This window comes from Marmota flaviventris, chromosome 13, assembly GCF_047511675.1.
Source record: "Marmota flaviventris isolate mMarFla1 chromosome 13, mMarFla1.hap1, whole genome shotgun sequence".
Taxonomy (NCBI): Eukaryota; Metazoa; Chordata; class Mammalia; order Rodentia; family Sciuridae; genus Marmota; species Marmota flaviventris.
Genome location: NC_092510.1, coordinates 63396558 through 63408277, shown reverse-complemented (window position 1 = coordinate 63408277; position 11720 = coordinate 63396558). Strand labels below are relative to the sequence as shown.

General features: G+C 36.7%; 1 pseudogene; it reads right to left on the bottom strand.

The window, feature by feature from the left end:
* Positions 1–208: 208 nt before the first annotated feature.
* LOC114089138 (sodium-dependent phosphate transport protein 2B-like) lies at positions 209–11023 on the bottom strand (annotated as a pseudogene).
* Positions 11024–11720: the final 697 nt, after the last annotated feature.

Sequence of the window (11720 nt, the reverse complement as noted above, 5' to 3'; positions counted from 1 at the left end):
AGGGAAGTCAGTCTTTGCTAAGAAAGAGGCACCTGGGCTTTATCACAACTGAGTACAGTTTTGTACATGTGTATATGCACACTGTTACTTAGGTACCTTCGCGAACCTTCCATAAACCCTCCTGGGGGCCTTTTCCTTCTGAAGAGTGGGTTCAATCTGAAAGTAGATCCTATTGCACCTGTGTGCAGGAGTGGATGTGATTACCTGTCTAGTCAGCTCCATTTCCCACTTGACCTTCAGTGTTGCCCTGTGCCTTCTGGGAGGGGGAACCAAGGGCACAGGGGCTGACATAAAACTGCTCTGCAAGCTTACATCCTATGTAAAGGGAAGGAGAGCTAGGACTGAAGCCAACTATTTCCCATTGAGGAACAAATCCCTGTGAGGCAGTAGAAGGTGTGGAGAAGCAGGAAGGGTGAACCATGCAGGATCTGAGGTCCTCCCCAAACTCGGGGCAGTCGCCAGAAGGCCATGCTATTGGAAATGGCTTTAGTGCTTGGGGACATTGGCTTGGCCTCAAACTCATCCTGGCCTCTTTGCTCATGGCTGTGTTATCGAAGGTCTTGGGGGCCTTGATGGGGATGCCCTGCCCATCCTAGTCCAGGTCATCCAGAACTCGCTGCAGCCCTGCATATTTGGCAGCACACCTGGCAGCACTCACCTCAATATCAACAGCAATATCTCTGTTGGCAGCTGATGGCCAGGGAGATGAGGTGTTCCCAAGGCTTCAGGGAATGCATCCACAAGGACAGGGAATTCCAATTGCGGAGCCTCATGGGCAGTACAAGTAGGGAGTGGGACTGTAGCAGCCAGAGGCAGACCACTCATAGTAGGAGTATGATGGGCATCCCCACACTCACCAGAACCAGCCAACCAGCCAGTGAGAGGCTATAGACTATTAGCGGGGTCAGGAAGAGGAAGAAAATCAGGTAGACCACAGCAAACCAGCAGTATTTGGTGGAGATGTTGCCCAGCCCCTTGGCCAGTTGGATTGGCAGGTGGGTGAACTATATTGGGTACCAAAGCAAGATCATGCTGATGCTGAAGAAAAAGTGTCACAGTGTGATCTGGATGGAACTCTTGAGAGTGTTGTCTGGGCTGACTAAGGTGGCCAGGGATGGCTGTGTTGGTCAGTTGTGGAGGCCAGAGTCCTCTAAATAGTTATCACACCAATACTGATCAATGGGGTCAAGACAGACAAGAACCCAGAGCTGCTCTGCATAATGAAGATCATGCCTGCCCCGAGGAGGATGGCCAGGTAGCCTGTTACCCAGGCAAAGGGAAAGGGGGAAATCGGTGTTGAGGGTTTTCTTGATGACAACTGCAATATGCCCCTTCAGCATGAAGCTCAGGAGCTTGACACTCATGATCAGGCAGCCACAGAGAACCAGTAGGATGAGGCCCACAGCAAGATATGGGAGGTTGAAATTCACAAAGATGTGTTGGCAGTGTTTTCTTTGTAGGTCCCATTTTCGATGGTCCAGGTATAGATGTCATCCCTCCAACAAAGGAAAGGGGAAGTGCAGTTATCAGCCCAGAGGACAGAGACATTCATCTGAATCTTGTTTTTAAAAGTTTTGCACCAAATCTTGATCAGATTCTTGTTTTTGGCTAGTTTACCATTAATTCAATTTGCTGGAGGAGGTTTAGTCCAGCTGAACAATGAGCTTAGTGTAAGTATCTGGGAAGACTTTGAGAAGTGCTGGGGCATCTTCTCCATTTCATAAGTGTAAGGTGTCCACCACCAAGTTGGTCAAAATCTTTAGGCAGTGGGTGACAGCCTCTAGGTGCAAAATCACCAGTATAGACAGCAAATTGAAGGAGTCATAGATGGTGGCTTGTGAAAGCCCTTCTGAACTCACTCTGGAACCCTACAGGCATGACTGCCTTGATGGTATTGGTGATGGAGATCCCAATGTTGATCCCCATGACAATAAGAATGGCAGCCCACACAGTCAACAGTGAGGAGGCTACTATCCTGACAGTGATATGCTGACATGATGCTGCAGCCAGTACCCAGATTACCAGTTCCACCACAGGGTTGGACATGATGGAGTTGTTTCTGAAGAATTGCCTGGCCATCTTTCTTCCAACCAGCTAGAAGGCACTCTGAGGACCTCCAAGGAGCACACAAACAAATAGAGGAATCCCAAGAGCAGAGTGAATTTCCCAATTTCTTGGAAGACACAGGGGATTTTCCATTTGGTGCCTCTCTCTAACCACTTGATTATAGTATCCTGGAGTGAAGGCCACTCCCAGGGGTCTTCCACTTGGGTGGTCTTCTCTATCAATGTCACAGTGGAGTAGTAGGGCAGAAGTTCAATCTTGGGTGCAGGAACTCTGATGTCATTTTTGTTGACTTCCTTATGTTTGGTTGGTGTGTACTCATGACTTGTGGCACCTTTGATGTATTTATTGAGGTTACACTAGTCATTTTCCAACTCAGGCCGATAACCTATGGTCTGGGAAGGAATCACTCCAGAGGAAAGTAGTCAGGAACAGCTGGAAAGTACTGTTGTCCAGGGTTATTTGTTTTTGTTTTTGTTTCTTTTGTTTTGTTTATTGATTTCATTTTTTTAATACATGACAGTGGAACTCATTACAATTCTTATTACACATATAGAGCATTTTTTCATATCTCTGTTTGTATATAAAGTATGTTCACACTAATTCATGTCTTCATATATGTGCTTTGGATTATGATGTCTATCACATTCCACCATCATTGCTAACCCCTTTCACCCTCCCTTCCCCTCCCACCCCTCTGCCCTATCTAGAGTTCATCTATTCCTCCCATGCTCCCCTCCCTACCCCATTATGGGTCAGTCACCTTATATCAGAGATAATATTTGGCATTTGTTTTTTGGGGACTAACTTCACTTAGCATTATTTTCTCCAATGCCATTCATTTACCTGCAAATGCCATGATTTTATTCTCTTTGTTTGTTTGTTGTTTTCTTGTTTTGTTTTTTTTTATTAAATTGATTTTATTTTTTAAAATACATCACAGCAGAATGCATTACAATTCTTATTACACATATGGAGCACAATTTTTCATGTCTTTGTATATAAAGTATGTTCACACCAATTCATGTCTTTTTATATGTACTTTGTTTTTTTTACATTATAATTCTTATTACACATATATACCACAGTTTTTCATATCTTTGTATATAAAGTAGGTTGACACCCAATTCATGTCATCATACATGTATTTTGGATAATGATGTCCATCACATTCCACCATCCTTGCTAATCCCCTGCCTCCTCCCTTTCCCTCACACCCCTCTTCCCTATCTAGAATTTTGTTTTGCTTTGGTGTTAACTTTTTTGAGTTATTTATATATTTTGGAGATTAATACTCTATTTGAGATGCAGGTAGCGACAATTTTTTCCCATTCTGTAGGCTCTCTCTTCATGTTTTTAATTGTTTCTTTTGCTCCAAAGATGATTTTTTTGTTTGATATCACCACAGTTGTTGATTGTTGATTTTACTTCTTGAACTTTAGGTATCTTGTTGAGGAGTTCAGTTCCTAAGCTGACATGATGGAGAGTTGGGCCTAAGTTTTCTTCTAGTAGACACAAGGTCTCTGTTCTAATGCCTAGATCCTTGATCCACTTTAAGCTGATTTTTGTTCAGGGTAAGAAATAGGTGTATAACTTCATTTTGCTACATATGGATTTCCAGTTTTTCTAGCACCATTTGTTAAAGAGGCTATCTTTTCTCCAATGTATATATGGTTCTTTGTCTAATATGAGATAACTGTGTTTATGTGGGTTTGTCTCTGTGTCTTCTACTTGGTACTATTGGTCTACATGTCTTATAGACATTTTTCTGACTTTCCTGTAATTTCTTTGCATGAGTTAAAGCCTTCTTTCTTCACAACCTATTCAGTAGCTTGAACTCTCCCGTTATATGTTGTAGTGTTGTCTTGGCATACACTGTCATTGAGGAAGTTTCTGACCTTCAAGGTAAGTTTTATATAAAGAAAATAACAGCCTACCTTGTTTTCTTAAAACTTTTGAAATAATGACAAATTGCTAGAGAGTTGCACAGAAATGTACAGAGTGATCAGCTCTCCTTATAAATATAATGTAGAACTGAATTTCTTGCAAATTTGTTTCCATCTTCCATACTCCTTTCTAAATATTTGGTATATATCTGTACATCAACATAGTTAGGTTCTCAACATATCTGCTTTTAAACTTATTCCTTTAAAGTTTTCCTTCAGCGGTTCACATTGTTTTCTCAGTTGTACAAATTAAAGTTAACAAAGTTCTGAAATATTCACTCTATAATGAAGTTTCTTGTATTGATAGGCAAAATAAAACTGTATTTCACTCATACATTTACAAGGGGATGTCATAATTTGCACTGGCCAGGCTGGGGTTGTGGTTCACTACTACAGTGCTTCTCTAGCACATGTGAAGCCCTGGGTTCGGTCCTCAGCACCACATAAAGATAAATAAAATAAAGGTATGGTGACTAGCTACAATGAAATACACACACACACACGTGTGTGTGTGTGTGTGTGTGTGTATTAGAATTTGCACTGGCCAAAAACTATATTATATCTTAGTGTTTTTCACAATAGGAATTGTTCTTTTACAAAACACCTAGACACTGAGAATAACCCTCTTCTTTTGAACATCTGAATTAAAAGCAGCAGGATCCCGAGCTTCTTTTTATTGTACTGTGACCAATTTCTCTGATATCTCTTCTCCTGTACCTCATCATATATTTTTCTATTTTTTCCCTACCATCACTACTGTCTCCAACTTCTTCCCCAGTATTCATTTTAAGTTAATTAATATACCATTCTCTCTTGTTGGTGTAATTCTCATCTTACATATGACTCTAAATTAGAATTAGTATAATTCTCTTCTTCCTTCTATAATAAGCTAACATCTAAAATATCATTTGCTTAGTCATTTATTAGAAAATATGGCTTTGGTCCTTCTCTCAATTAATAGATACTGTGAATCTCACTAAGTTCCACACTGAGCTAAGAACAAATAGGCTCAAAAGAGAAATGAAACAAATAGAGAATGAAATCTGTTTCTTCTCCAAATGTATGACTACAAAACATCAAACAAACTGAGACCATTTTCCATGGTGTCATTTATAGTCAATTATAAAAATTATGATTTCTTCCTTGTGGTAACTGATCTTGACAATGGTTTTTCTAAGAGATCCTTTAGCTTGTCATTCACTGAATTTTCTGCCAATCTAAGTAATGAAAAAAAAAGTGGAAAATAAACTAAAATAAAGAACAGAAAGAGAAAATGACATTTGATTATTTCAAAAATAATTAAAAATTGGTATAATTTTGCTCAGAATTATCAGTATAGATATCAAATTATCTGATTTGTTTCTGAAACGTGGCTAATGACAGATTCTGTTGTAGGTAGTTCTTAGACTTACAAACACCTAGGAACTTTTTTAGGAGTTTGTCAAGTAAAAGTTTAAAGTGATATACAATTGACACAATATTTGCAAATGTGGTTCAAAAGTTACTATAACAAAAATTTTCTTTAAGATAAAAATTCTCTTAAGGTGTTTCCTAAATTTTTAGTACACCTGAAATCCTTTTTTCCTTTCCGATCTTTGGTGTCTGTTTTATTAATAAAGAAAGATTTGGCCTGAAGATTTATCTCCAAAAGAACAAAAATAAAACTTTTAATCACACAGAAATAATAGATGTTGCTTTCCTTTTGTGCAATGCCTAAGTTGCCAAATGATTTGTTAATTCTAAAGAAGATTTTGCTGTGGTCATATTTATTTATTTGCTTGTTTGTTTTTTTATTTATCTTATGAAATCATCTGCCCATATTTCTTCTGAACCCATCTAAAATTTGGTCAGAGAATTTGTAGAAAGAAAGTGTATTGGCTGTAGACTTACTTATAAAAATTTGTTTTTTGATTTTTGAAAATAATGCTGCCTAGAAAATAAATATAAGTATGTTTGCAAGTTTTTGCAGTGGTCTTAAGAGTTTATAAAAAACATACATACATGGGATTAAATGAATCAATAGATTAACCAGTTCCTGGGGAACATAGAGACATGTTAAAGAAGGTAGATGTATTTATGTAGGGCATAGTTGTTACACCTGTGCAAACTCAGAAATTTTTCTCTTTTCAGAGGCCAGCATTCCTGACATTCATACCCACTAATAATATTTTGTACTTTAAAGAAATTTAAGAAAAAGAAGAAGAAGAAAGGAAAAGAAAAAAGGACACAGAAGAAAATAGACCATCGAGTCAGGATTTTTATGAAAGTACATTTTTTTGCACCTTAGACGAACAGCAATCCACATTCTGTGACATTCTACTCACATTTTATTAGTTATTCATTTTTATTGATATGCTAAGACAATAAAAAATGAACAATAAAGCATTCAATTTTTCTATGAATGTAGGTCTATGCAAATTTTTGCTAAAATAAACACCTCATACTTGAAGCCCTTTCTGCCAATCAATCACTTTGGAGTCCCTAATAAAAAGGGTAAACTATCTGGTAACTATTATGAGAGAAATGAAGAAGGGTAGCGAAGTCCAATTGAGAAAAGATAAGAGAAATAACTTATTCACCCAAAGCCCATGCTTTAATCCTTCTGATTAGCTAATAAGTTATCTTTGAAAATTTCTTTATCACAATATTCCCTAAACCCTTCCCAGTTGTGGTAATTCATTACTCCAAGGGTTTAAAAATACTGCTTCTTTCTTAAGTCACTAATCATTGATCTTGAAGTAGTGCTAGAATTCCAAGTCTGAAGAGCTTTAATAGACTTTGAGTTATTTTATTTTACCATACTGCCAAAAAATGTTTTAGGTAGGAGTGCTTCAAATTTGTTTTCATCTTACTACTGGGATATTAGAATATACCTCTCACTTCATAAAAAAAAAAAAAAATGCCTGCTGTGTTTCCAAAACAGGATGTAAAAAATCATTTTCAGAAGAAAAGTATCAAAACAGAGAAGAGTTTAGATTACCTGACTCTTGGAGGTGTCAATAAAGCATACATTTTTAGCTATGAAAAGTTATATCAGGAAGAAATCTTAAAATTTGATGTTATCCCAAAGGATGTCTTTAGATATGACTGGTCAGAAATCTAAATGGACAAAGATGTCCATCTTCTTCCACCATGTATTGGACATATAGGGATCTCCAGAGATCAGAGAAGCAATAGCTGAAACTTAGAGGAATCCATGGATGGATATGGCACAGATATCATAGACAATGTTCTGAATTTAGAGGAGAAAAGGGGTTTTATTTAATAAGAAAGCGATTGTGGTGGTAGAAAGGCCATTGAAAGAGCAGCTTAGTTCTGACAATGAATTTGGACACATTCTGGGACCTGGAGTTCAAGAGGCATGTTAGACCTCAGCTTTGCAGACAAATCTATGTTACTAAGGACTGGCTACTAAAACTTAAATTAGACTGTTGAACATGGTTGAAATACAATGCTAATTTTAAATCCTTTGTGATGCAGCAACATCAATGTCTATAGCATATCAACTCAGAATAGCAAAACTATGGAACCAACCTAGGGGTCCTTCAACTGATGAATGGACAAAGAAAATGTTATACATATATATTGGAGATATCTATCTATCTATTCATATATATATATATATATTACTCAGCCTTAAATAAGAATGAATTTATGGTATTTTTCAGTAAATGAATGTACCTGGAGAATATGCTAAGTGAAATAAGCCAACACTCCAAAATCAAAGGCTGAAGGTTTTCTTTGACATGCAGATGCTAATTCACAATGCAGGGAGGAGGTTCAGAAAGAATACAGTTACTTTAGATTAGATAGAGCGGAGTGAAGTGAGGGGAGGGGGTATGGAGGTAGGAAGGATAGTAGAATGAATCAGACATTATTACTCTATATACATATATAATTATGTGACCAGTGGGATTCTACATCATGTACAACCAGAAGAATGAGAAATTATACTGCATCTATGTATGATGTATCAAAGTGCATTCTACTGTCATGTACAACTAATTAGAACAAATAAAAAGAAATGCAATGCTAAATACCAGACATATAGATGTGGTCAAGAGTAAGAGATAAATATATATATATATTTTTTTTTAAATCCGAGAACAATGTAAGAACCAGCAGTTACCTGCACACTTATGCTATGCTAACCCTTTATCAGAATAGTTTAACATTCCTGCCAATTTTGGGGTTGATTAAGGCTGCCTTTGTTTCTGCTTTTGCAATTCCTGTTTGGCCTGGGAAACCAAGTTGTGTCAAACCAGAAGGAAAGATTCATGGGATTGACATACTGGAGCAGGCACAGAACGGAGCTATAAATCTGGCAAAGGCTTATTCAAAGCAAGGACATTTTCAGGAATGTACAGGCCTCTATGGCACCTACTACCCATGTAAATACAGCTCATGCATTTCGTGTGTGTGTGTGTGTGTGTGTGTGTGAAATTGCAAGTCATTAGTTGTATATATAATATTCTATAAACATTTTAATAATGTATTTTTAAACTTCTCATGTTTTTTAACATTTTGTACTTTGAAGTTTATACTTTTTAAAGTCTTTTTAAAAATTATTCCAGGCCTTTGGAATTTAAAGGACTACACACTATGCTGACAATGCCTAGGGAAAATGAAACTTGAGTGAATGATTAAGAAACCATACCACCTTCAACGTATGAATGTATTTCCTCTCCTTACTAGAATAATCCTATGATATGAAGTTCACATGTGTTCAACTCCTTTTTCTATAGCTGAGATTTCTCACAGGTTATGGCAATAAATGGCCTACCATATCTAATTTTTAAAATGCTGCTGTGTATTTTCACACTTTTTTGTGCCTGCTGATAATTTAATGTAAAGTTGGCAGGGGCTTATAATGAGTTGCTTGTCCAACACCTCTTAAAAATAGTTTTTCTTGCTGATTTGTCATTGCTGGGGAAAGGAGGTAGTAGTAATAGAGCAAGCTCTATTCCCAGCTTTTAGTTTTCTTTTTCTCTCTCACCTTGGTTGCAGAATCCTTAACCAAGGATTAGAGGTAACTGGAAATGTGTGGTTGATTATAGCAATTTAAAAACCTGATGTTACGAAGCAAGCTGTCTAGACTGACATTCCAGTACACTTCTTTACTAGATGGTCAACAGCGGGGACCAGGGGCATGTTTCTTACATTATCTGAGCCTTAGTTTCTTCATCTGTCTAACGACACCATTGAGAAGAAGAAATGAAGTTAGGAGGCACTTGCCAGACATCTGACCCAGAATGACACTGTAGGACTAATATTAGTATTATTGAAGTACTGCATATTAGTATTATTGAAGATCAGGAATAAAATATTAAACAAATTTCTTTGAAATCCACATTTAGCATTTTTTAATTTCACTTTGATTAACTCCTGGCAAAGAAATTAAATATACATCTCTCAAGAAGTTTTCATATGACACTGGTAGTTGTAAAACAGATCAGTTATAAATACTGGAATTTATTAATATAGCATTGCTTTAAACTTTCCTAGCACTGGGTGATAAAATAATTTTGAATCCAGTAACTCAATATAGGGTTTAAGTGAACACTTTGTTCATGCTCAGTCAAGATATCATGTCTTTCAATTGTATAATATTAGAAGATTGAAACCAGTATACAATTGTTAGAGGCTTTGTTGTCAATTTACCAAACCTCATCTCCCAATATAATCAGACTTGCATTTATAACTATAATAATTAACTGGTATTGAGTGGTCTGAAGCAAAGCAAGAGTAAATTTTTAAATTCTTTCTGTGACTTTTCTTTATTTACTTGACATATATTTCTCTTCATTCATTGTCGTCATGTGTGACAGTTTCCCTTTGTGTCTGAAATTTATTGCTCTTGGTGGCTCTGGGCTAAAAATGAAAAGAAATTCAGAACAAGATCTCTAAAACTCTGAAGCTGCAAGATAGAATGTAGTGTTTTGGAGATCTAGCAACCACTGGGAGAAACAAAAATATAATCACAGCTGTCTCACCACTGATAGAAAACTGGAAGCAGTGGCATGGGGAAGGAAATCCCAAAGTCTACATACAGACTTCTATGCATCTCTTATTTATAACAATACATCTATGTTAGGCAAATCACACCCATTTTTTATGACTTAATTGCTTTCCTCTCTTTGCATTTATAACACCAATCTACTTCCTGTCTTTCAACATACATCCCAGAGAAAGGAAATGGAAAGTAAAGCACATTATTCAGTAGGATTTCATTGTGCACTAAGGGCAAAAAAACAGGCATGTATAAATGGAAATACATTTGAAAGCCTTCTCCACTGAAATCTGGCAGGAGGTAAAGCACTTCATTAGGATTTGTAACATCGATGGCAAACTGCTTCACACAAAGTGCTACATTTGCGAATAAGGCACAAAATTGACTGTCAAGGAGATGTAAGACCATAGCAGATTCCAATCCATTTTCTACAAAGTACTCTATGGAAATGCTATACCTGTGCAACTCCAAGATTTAGATTTCATAAACTGTTGGTAGAGAGTCACCATTGAATCTTCATTAGGTACTGAAATGGAGCCTCTTGATAACGACCTCATGTGAAGGGCACAGCTGTATCCAGCAGTCAACAGGTGTCGTACTGCCAGACTCCCACGATTAATGGTAAAGAGAATCCATACTCCCTAAGTCTTAAATGGAGACAGTGACATATGGCAATCTTGTAATGATTATAATTACATGTCATGTGGCAAATTGTATGGTTAAAGATGATGTCAAAGATGCTTTTCAGTGTTCAAGGTCACACACTTGAAAATAAAGACTCTGATCATATTGACTTCCATTATTGACAAGCTTATTAGCATGTAATAAGTGTGCATGCTTGCTGAGTCACAGACACAGCAGTTTTTAGCACCTTTTAAATAAATCCCACAGCACAGTATTGATTTTCCTTTTCTTCCACTTCTCCAAACAACTATCCCCTCTCCTGTCTTACCTGTTGTTCTGGGTAAGAGTCAAAATCATCAGCAATGAATGTACAATCCATTACATTGATAAATATTTAATATTCCTCCTCTAAGGAAAGCTAAGTAATTAATTCCTGGTAGTGCTGAGTTGCCTCCATATATCTGTTTCCTCCATTTCCCATTGACAGAAGCATATGAATTGATGTGTTTTCTTTTAGCCTGGTAATTTAAGAGTGATTTAATTACCATGTTTACATGTGGTATGGAATTCATTCTCTGGCATGAGAGCCTTGGTATTTCTAATTCTATTTTTTGGAAGGGTTTATCTCCCTTTTAACCTGTGTTTCACTATACTATCAGAACATGAGCTTCTCAAGGATAGGAAAGAGGTCTGATTGTTCTATATTCCAAAGTGCAAAGTGTTCTTAGCATAGATGTTTTAAATTTTATGTAAGAAAATATTAAAATAAAATATTATTTTTAGGTAAAGGTACAATAATAGTTGTAAAATATGTGAAATTAAAGCCATTAAATAACTTAGGGTAAATGGTTATTTGTAGCCAGTATTTACCACTGGTCTCATGTAAGTTGTCTTCCTATGATTTTTAAATAACCCCACGGATGAGTATCACCTTGGACACTGGTCAAACACACAGATTTTGCATAATCAGAATATTAACAGAAAGATTTGGTAATATCAGATTTGAACATAGCCAAGGTGATTCTTATCACAGAAGTTAGCAGAAATTGTAGAGTAGTGCTAGAGAGAAGTATTAA